The 7626-nt window shown below is 45.7% G+C and overlaps 1 long non-coding RNA gene across 4 annotated transcripts; it reads right to left on the bottom strand.

Moving 5' to 3' along the window:
• Positions 1-424: 424 nt before the first annotated feature.
• On the bottom strand, positions 425-7240 carry LOC148183604 (uncharacterized). Of its 4 annotated transcripts, none has more exons than XR_015773501.1 (6): positions 7063-7240; positions 5767-5926; positions 4993-5143; positions 3351-3453; positions 1796-1923; positions 425-1023 (listed from the first exon to the last, which is right to left on the bottom strand). It is a non-coding gene; the product is annotated as an uncharacterized LOC148183604 (long non-coding RNA). The 4 variants fall into 4 exon arrangements; XR_015773504.1 differs by having other exon boundaries at positions 5003-5143; XR_015773502.1 differs by having other exon boundaries at positions 5055-5143.
• Between the last annotated feature and the right edge of the window lie 386 nt (positions 7241-7626).

The raw sequence follows: 7626 nt of genomic DNA, 5'->3' as shown, positions 1-7626 counted from the left end.
TCTAGGCAGGAATTTGTTTTACTATTCTGCTCCTCAGGAGCTTTCATAAGTAGGTTTCTTTGCTACCACAATAGAAAGAACACCCCTTTCATAATGAATTGCCTTCAACTACCATGAGCCAAGCTTAGGGGTTTTTTTTGTTTTTGTTTTTTTAAATGTGGGAGCATAGAAAATTAAATCTCTGTTGGATTTTTTTAAGCAATTATTTTAAGCACTGTGAATAAACAGGGAGTGTCTTACAAACACCTGTTATTTTTCCCATCGTGAGTTTGGCTGCTGCTGAACAGTCAAAAATGCTGCTCTTTATAGGATAAAGTGTGTTTATCTGGCAGAGAAGAATAGTGTTTGTTTTCACCACAGAATAATGCACTGGCTGCTGTATGAAGTGCAACACCAACTTTTATTGTTTATTTGTTTCCTGGCTTCCTCCTGGTTGCTGACAGATTGGTGAGACTCAGTTGCTCCCATCCCAGAAGAGATACCTCAGACCTGGGCAGAGAGAACTGGGGTTGTGTCACTGACAGCTTCTCAAAGCTTCTGTGTTTGCTGTGAATATGGAGATGAGCTTCAGCGTAAGAATTGATCCATATCTAGCTCTCAGCCTTCTTCTGGAGAAATCAGAGGGTGCCAAGTCTGGGCTTCTGAACTTCTGGAGTAAAGTCCATCTCAAAGTGCATGCTCCTGAAACACACTGCAAGAGGAGGATCTGGAAACAGTTCTGGGAGATTCTCTCTACCCCTTTTCCCCATCTCCCAGTCTGGATGCTGCAGGCTGACAGTACTGTGGGGACAAGGCTGCTGCTCATACAGTAACATTCAGAGCACGAGCAGAACAGCACAGGGACCTGAGGCAGAGGGATTACAGCAGCAGTTGGTTGGCTGAGCTGACCTGATTGAGCTGACACTTCCTTCTTTTCCAGCCTTAACCTTTGCTGAAGGTTGTCACCTCCCCTTGCCTGTCCTCCCTCCGGGTGGGGGGAAGCTACAGAGCAGCTGAGCAGGAGCCTCATGAGCAGGACATGGCCTGAAGGAAGGGAAGGAAGAGGTCAGAGGTGGCTGGGACTCCATAGATGAGACAAAACACAAAGGCTGACAGCAATGGATTTGCAGCATGCACTTGGTATTGCAGGTCAGGCTTGGGGTGACCTGACCAGTGACCATTCCACAGAGACAGCCGAGATCCTTTGTCCTTCTTCCCTCAGGTAGCAACCAACCACCAGCATTGTTTTTCAAGTACGTGTCTAAAGACAACGAGGCTCTCTAACAAGCTAAGACAAGCATCACATTAGCCCCTAGCAGGGATGATTTTAGCAGGGACACTTGCAAAGCTCTATTGTAGCCAGCCAGCAAGTGTTCTGCCTCCTGGGTTTTGCTAGTTGATTGTATGGGAGTAGGGTTTTTTTGTACATTTTCTTGCTTCTCAAGAGTTTCCAATAAATCAGGGCTATTTTTGAGGCTCAGTTAAAGACCAGAAAGAGAATGTAGAAGAGAGGTGAGGGGGCACTGGGATTAATTTGCTTCTTTTGTTGCTTGTGATTTTGAGCAGCTCAGATACCCATCTGGCCAGTTTTCTCCCTTCTCTTACTGGTCTGTTACTGGTTCTGCCCTGGATCTGTGCTCTGCCAGGCTGAGGTGTCCTGAGCAGGACCCGGTGAAGGGACAGAGGGGAAAGATGATGCCATGTGTGAGGCAGAACAGAGGTTTACACACCAGATACACTGTTTTAGCAAAGCACTGTAAGTCAAGCAAAGCTGCCTGGGCTCTGAAAAGCTGAGAAGGAAGCAAAGAAATCTCACCAGTTTTACTCCTGCTGCTGCTCTTTAAAAGTCTCTAGCTGAGAGCACGTAGGCAGCCAGCCTGCATTGCTAACTCTGAACCTCTGCATGGCAAATGGGGACACTCAGGAGCCTTCACCAACTTTTGGCTAGTGGTAGAAAGGATGTTTTCAGTGGTTAAGGTGAAAGACAGGTAGTAGAGACCAAGCTTCCATCCTGGGCGTTGTTACCAGTAAACTGTATGTGAACAAATCCCTCAGGCCAAAATTTTCATTGCCCTGCCCTTCTGAAAATCAGGCCATGAGTTGCGTAAATATGGGTGTAGGTACCTAGCAGTAGGCAGACAGTTTGGAACATTCTGGCTTTAATCCCTGTGCCTGAGTTACCTCATTTATAAAATGGGGATAATTCTTTGCTACCTCGAGGGATGCTCTGAAGCACAGCTCTATTGATGCTGGCGAAGCATGTCCCAGCTCGCTGGATAGCTATTATTCTATACTTGACAGAAATTGGATACAGCAGAGCTGAACCAGTGCTCTTGGTGTAGTTTTCTGTGTTGCCAGCGGACAGCCTTTGAGTCACAGTTCCTCCCCCCCAGCAATGAGACAGAGCAGACCAGGAACACTTTTGGCATTGCCACAGCTCCATGTTGCACCTTTAAAAAAGCCAAGTACACCCATAGTTCTGCCCCTGCCTATCACTGCTCCAGGGTACTCAGACTGGACATAGGACATGCATCTTTCCCCTGGGGAGGGAAATGAGTTGCCAGGACACTGGGGTGTGTGGCTTCGTAAGCTCCTTCTGTTAGGAACAAATTGTGTTTGTATCTCCTCAAGTTTATGTGGGTTGTTTTCATGTAGCATGAGCTCAGCATTTCTGCTGCAGAGACAGACGTCTGTACAAGACAATTAAAAGAGCAAATTGATTCAGAATAGCTCTGGATTTTGACACTTCTGTGGTAAAAGGATCTCTTCCTCTGCTTCACATGAACTGATGATACCAGGAAGCTTTCCCATCAATTTTCCCATATGGAAAAATATTTAATTCAGCCCATGACTTTCATGTCATTTTCATAATCAGCAGCAAGACATTCTTTCCAATAGAATTGTGCTCCTGGAAGATACGTCACTTTATGCTAAGAAACATATATTTATATTTCAAAAACTCTAATGCCACAGGATTCTTATTTGCACGGTGCTGGCAAAATCTTGCACTTAGAGTCACTTCCAGATGTAAATCATAAAATGCAGGGAATAAGATTTTTTTTAAACTGAAAAATGCCTGCTTGGTTTTCATCCTCTGTCCTGTTGGAAACTAAAGCATAGAGGAAATGTTGGGAGAAGTGTGTTATCCTGGGATTGTCTCTCTGGACTTACCCTCAGGGTGAGGTGATTTAAGTTTGGGTGCCTATCTTTAATGACAGCTGCTGCATCTTCTGAGTTTCAACCCTCGACACAATGACAAATGAACCTCCATGCCCACCTTTGCACCCAGCTGGTTTCATATCAGGCAGTTTCACTGCCCACACATAGGTAAGATAAAAGAGGAGTCTTTGACTCTTTTGCAATCCTCTTACCTCCTCAGAAACCTTCCGCAATCCGCATTGTCTCGAACAAAGGGTGAGCTAAAGGATGAGTGGGATACTTCATTATAACCTCTGGCTGTGCAATGAGTCACACCTGTGATTTTGAAATACAAAATAATAAATTAAGAGGGCAGTAGTGAGATTGAGCTGACAACCTGATAATAAAAATACTGGGCAACTTGTCAACTTCAGCTGAGTAACCAAAGAACGACACTTTCTGCCAAGCACAGGCAAATGAAAGGCACTCTTTGCTGCACTGTTTTCATGATGGGGCCAACAGCAATGTCTAGTGGTTCAATAAAATGTAAACACTGACTATATTTTCTGGAGCCAGTTTCTCTTTTTGTCCTCACAGAGAAGGAAGGTTGGCATCCAGGAGTTTGAAGTAAAGATTGAGAGCTGGGACTCTGCCTTGTATTTATGCCAACAGAAAAATCTCTATGACTGTGTTTATCTAAATGTACATGACTTTATAGATAGGATTTAGAAAAGTATGATTACTATTAGCCTGATCCTCAGAGGGAAGGCATTCATAAATATTCTCTATTTATTAATCATCATATACAGTCATTTTCCTACAGCTGTCAAACTGTCAAACTCTTCTCTTCATTGACTTCACTTGCTCAGTGGTACAAGGGTGTGGGGTATGCTGCAGCTACCTGAGCCAGCTCACTGTCCACAACACTGCAAAGCCACACTGCCAGCGATTTGGGACACAGCTTCATGAGCCAGTGTTGCAGGAAAGGAAACAGCAAAATGCTATCCTCCCACCGTCATCTGGGCTCAGCAGCAATTTAACACCCCTTACATGGCAATGCCTTTTTCATAAAACAAAGAAAACCCACCAAAAACACAAAAAACCCCAAACAGAATTTGGGTAGGAATCAAGATTCTTCCCTATGGAAAGAACAAAAAAAAAAAAAAAGGAAAAGACTTGTCACCAACATGTTTTCTCCTTTGAGTGACTAGAGGAATAGGTATTTGCTACCAGGAAAGCCTCTGTTGTTCTGGGCAAAGAGCTCACACTCTTTGTGAGGGGGAGGAATGCTCTCAGTGTTTCTTTGGAGGAAGGTGGGGCTGCAGCTGTGTAACTAAGATGTTCACGTGGAGGTTTGGCATGGCCTAAAATTGTCACCAGGACAAAAAACATCCCCAACCAAAACAAGGAAACTTCTCAGTGGAGTAAAATCCCTACTGAAGGCCTGCACAGAAAGCCAATACCAGTAATAAGGTGGCACAGCTCCTACCAGAGCCAAAAGATTTCTGGACTTGACAGTAAAACGTAAACTTTAAACACCCTAATCCCCCCTCCTAAAAAAAAAAATAATTTTTCTTTTCCTATTATTCCAATAAATGTGGTGTTAGAGAATGGACATTCTGGTATGAAGCAGAGCCACTGTGTCGCTTGTAAGTGGACAAAATATGGGGTATTTTTTTAATGCTCTAAGCAGGATACCTTGACTTTTGAGGACTGATCAAATAAAACAAAGCAGTGAAGATTTTGCCCATCATTACAACAGCACATTTAGTTTCATGGTTGCCATCTGAGATGAATCTGTGTATACTCTAATGTCAGAAAATACAACATTTCCAGCCAATGGGACAGTAGTTGATTGAACTGCCAAGGATGTACCCATTTGTACCAGCTGTGAGCTGGAGGATGGATCATGGAGTGGAGAGCTGATTCCTTCGCACCTCTGACTCAAGCAGCACTGTTCCATTGCCGATTTTGTGTCTTCAGTTTCAGAGCTTGTAGAATGATTTGGCTTGCCAGGGACTGGACACTGAAATGACACAAGACAGATCCAGAATGAGTCTACTTGGCAAGTGGAGCACACTATTTTTGGCAGGAAGTATATATTTTTAAATATTGCAGTGAGATAATCAATGTGTTACAGTAGGTCAGCCCAGTCTTGAGAGATTTGGGGCCATGGGCAGTCTGTACCCCAGTGTCAATCACAACCCCATGTTCATAGTACCTCCTACAGTAGGACTTGTCTGTGTCTATATTCTATAAAAAAACAGCTCCAGTTCAGGATGCCAAATTGCTCTTGAAGCAAGTGAATCTGGCAGCAAAGAAATAGCTCAGGCCATCTTCTTGGCCATAAAGTGGTGATGGGGAGGTGAGCAAGACAGATGGTGATTGCTATATCAGACACTTGGCACTGCTGATCCTCCACTCTTCTGTCATTTTACCAAGTGAAAACCTTAAGAGAAACCCCTACCTCCCCAAGCATGCTCATGAATTTAATCCAGTGGGACCTGGAAAAGCCAATCAGCCACATGCCCACAGCGAACAGCCCTTCAGGAGGTGTCATGACTGCACTTGCAACCTGTCACCTCTAACTCCTCCAACAGAATGGCCACATTTTTATTTACATTCTGAGACTTGAATTCATACCCTTACCTGGCCAGTGAGACATGTCTCTTTCTCCACTGCTGCTGCTTGCCAGGGAATGCATAGATAAAGCAAGTTGCTCCCTCCTGCCACCGAGGACAGTGTGCTCATATCAGTCAATAGCTGCTGGCAAGCCCTGGAGGCTGGACACACTTTTTGTTTCAGCAACCTGGAGTGAACATGGAAAGCACCTGACTACAAGGGCTGTAAACAAATAGAAACTTGACTGGGAGTTGCCACATAGCACAGGAGTTTAAATGAGATACAAAGCCAGGCACCTCCTATTACTAAAGAAAATTCAAGCTGTCATTTGTCCCTGCACGGTTCTGTTTCCCAGTGCCAACACACCCTGACCAGAGACAGTTTGGCATGGAGGATTCGCTGGGCCTGACGCAATGTTCCCAGCCTGGGATCAGATTAGTCCTAACCCAGGATCTTATGCAAATCCGAGGCTGGAGGAAGCTTGAGAATGAAATAAGAGAAAATCCCCCTGATCAAGGCTGCTGATAAAAGCAGCCGCCTCCAGCCGGTGAGCAGCACCACCCACAGCCCGGCTCCTGGCGTGCCACGCTGGGCAGGGGCTCGCTGGCTAATGACAGCTCAGCACCAGGGCACCCATCACGCAGGAGGAGAACAGGATGCTGTCCCATCCCACGCACACAACAGCTCTGTCTGAGCAGGAGGCCATGCCAAAAACGCGGACAGAGGCAGACCTGTATTCCACCGTCTGTGGGGAGTCCTTGGGCTGCTGTGCTGATCTCAGCTGTAATGGCTGTGTGGAGGGGCTGAGTGTAGGCACCATGCACTCTCCATCTTCCTGGGCTTGCTGGAGATCCTCTGTTCAGTGCATTATATATCTACTTCCCAGTGTGGACAAGATTTGGGAGTTAAGAGGGTCTCCAGGGTGCCTGTGTTTCCTACCTGCTTACAGACAGTAATCACAGAGTGTTTGTCGTGGTGCACCTTCAGTTAGAAGAGATCTGCTCTAGTTATCCCAAATACTAGGAGTGGAACTTGTTCCCACAATTTGTTTCACAGCGATAAATTACATTGAAACGGTGGCATCATCTCTCCCCTGCTCTCTATGCACAGGGTGTGCACTGCAGCGAAGTAGAAAGCGCCGCAATTGCAGAAACAACTTCTAGTAGCCACTGTGATCCCTGATAATTACTCCTTAGCCTCCCCTCCTGCCTCACACATGCTTGATGGCTGCTCAGCCAAGCCAACCGCGTGTCCTACCTGGGCAAGACTCTTGGTATCTGGTATCAACGTGACTAAGACCGACTTGCAGGTTCCGTCACTTACCATTCCCAAGAAACTTTCTCCTGGAGGCAGTCAAGGCACAGGGCTGCCACAGCAGGTATTTTGCCCAATTAAGCAAGTGAGCAGCGCTATGTGGCTGGTTGACATTTAGAGCAGAGGAAGACAGACTGGAGGGTGATGTTGCAACCTTGTTTGTGTTGGCAGTGGATGGGGTTGCGAAAAAGCCCTAAGAGAAAGTAACAAACAAAGGGTGTGTCTTGAAAGGAGGTTGAGTTCAGAAACCTTTGCACAACGTGCAAGCAACACGTGCAAGAGCCAGGTGATTCAGAGCTGCCTTTCCTACCCTCTTGTGACCTAAATCCCCCAACAAAAGGACTTGCATGTGCAAATAGAACAAGAGCCTCCTGGCCTCTGGACCTGGTTTTCCAGGAAGAAAATCTGGCCCTATTGTACAGAATGACACACTGAGGTGCAGCACAGAATGTTTTTGGGGTTGTGTTTAGAGACTCAGGGACTGTTTAAGACCAGACTTGGGGGTAGTAGCCCAATATTTTAGTTTTCATGTGGCTGAGTTTCTTCCAACATAAAACTCCTCTTTACATTGCC

Source organism: Pseudopodoces humilis, chromosome 11 (genome assembly GCF_049639895.1).
Source record: "Pseudopodoces humilis isolate 2021_Gansu_Grassland_sample_001 chromosome 11, ASM4963989v1, whole genome shotgun sequence".
NCBI lineage: Eukaryota > Metazoa > Chordata > Aves > Passeriformes > Paridae > Pseudopodoces > Pseudopodoces humilis.
This window is presented reverse-complemented; position numbering and strand designations above follow the sequence as displayed.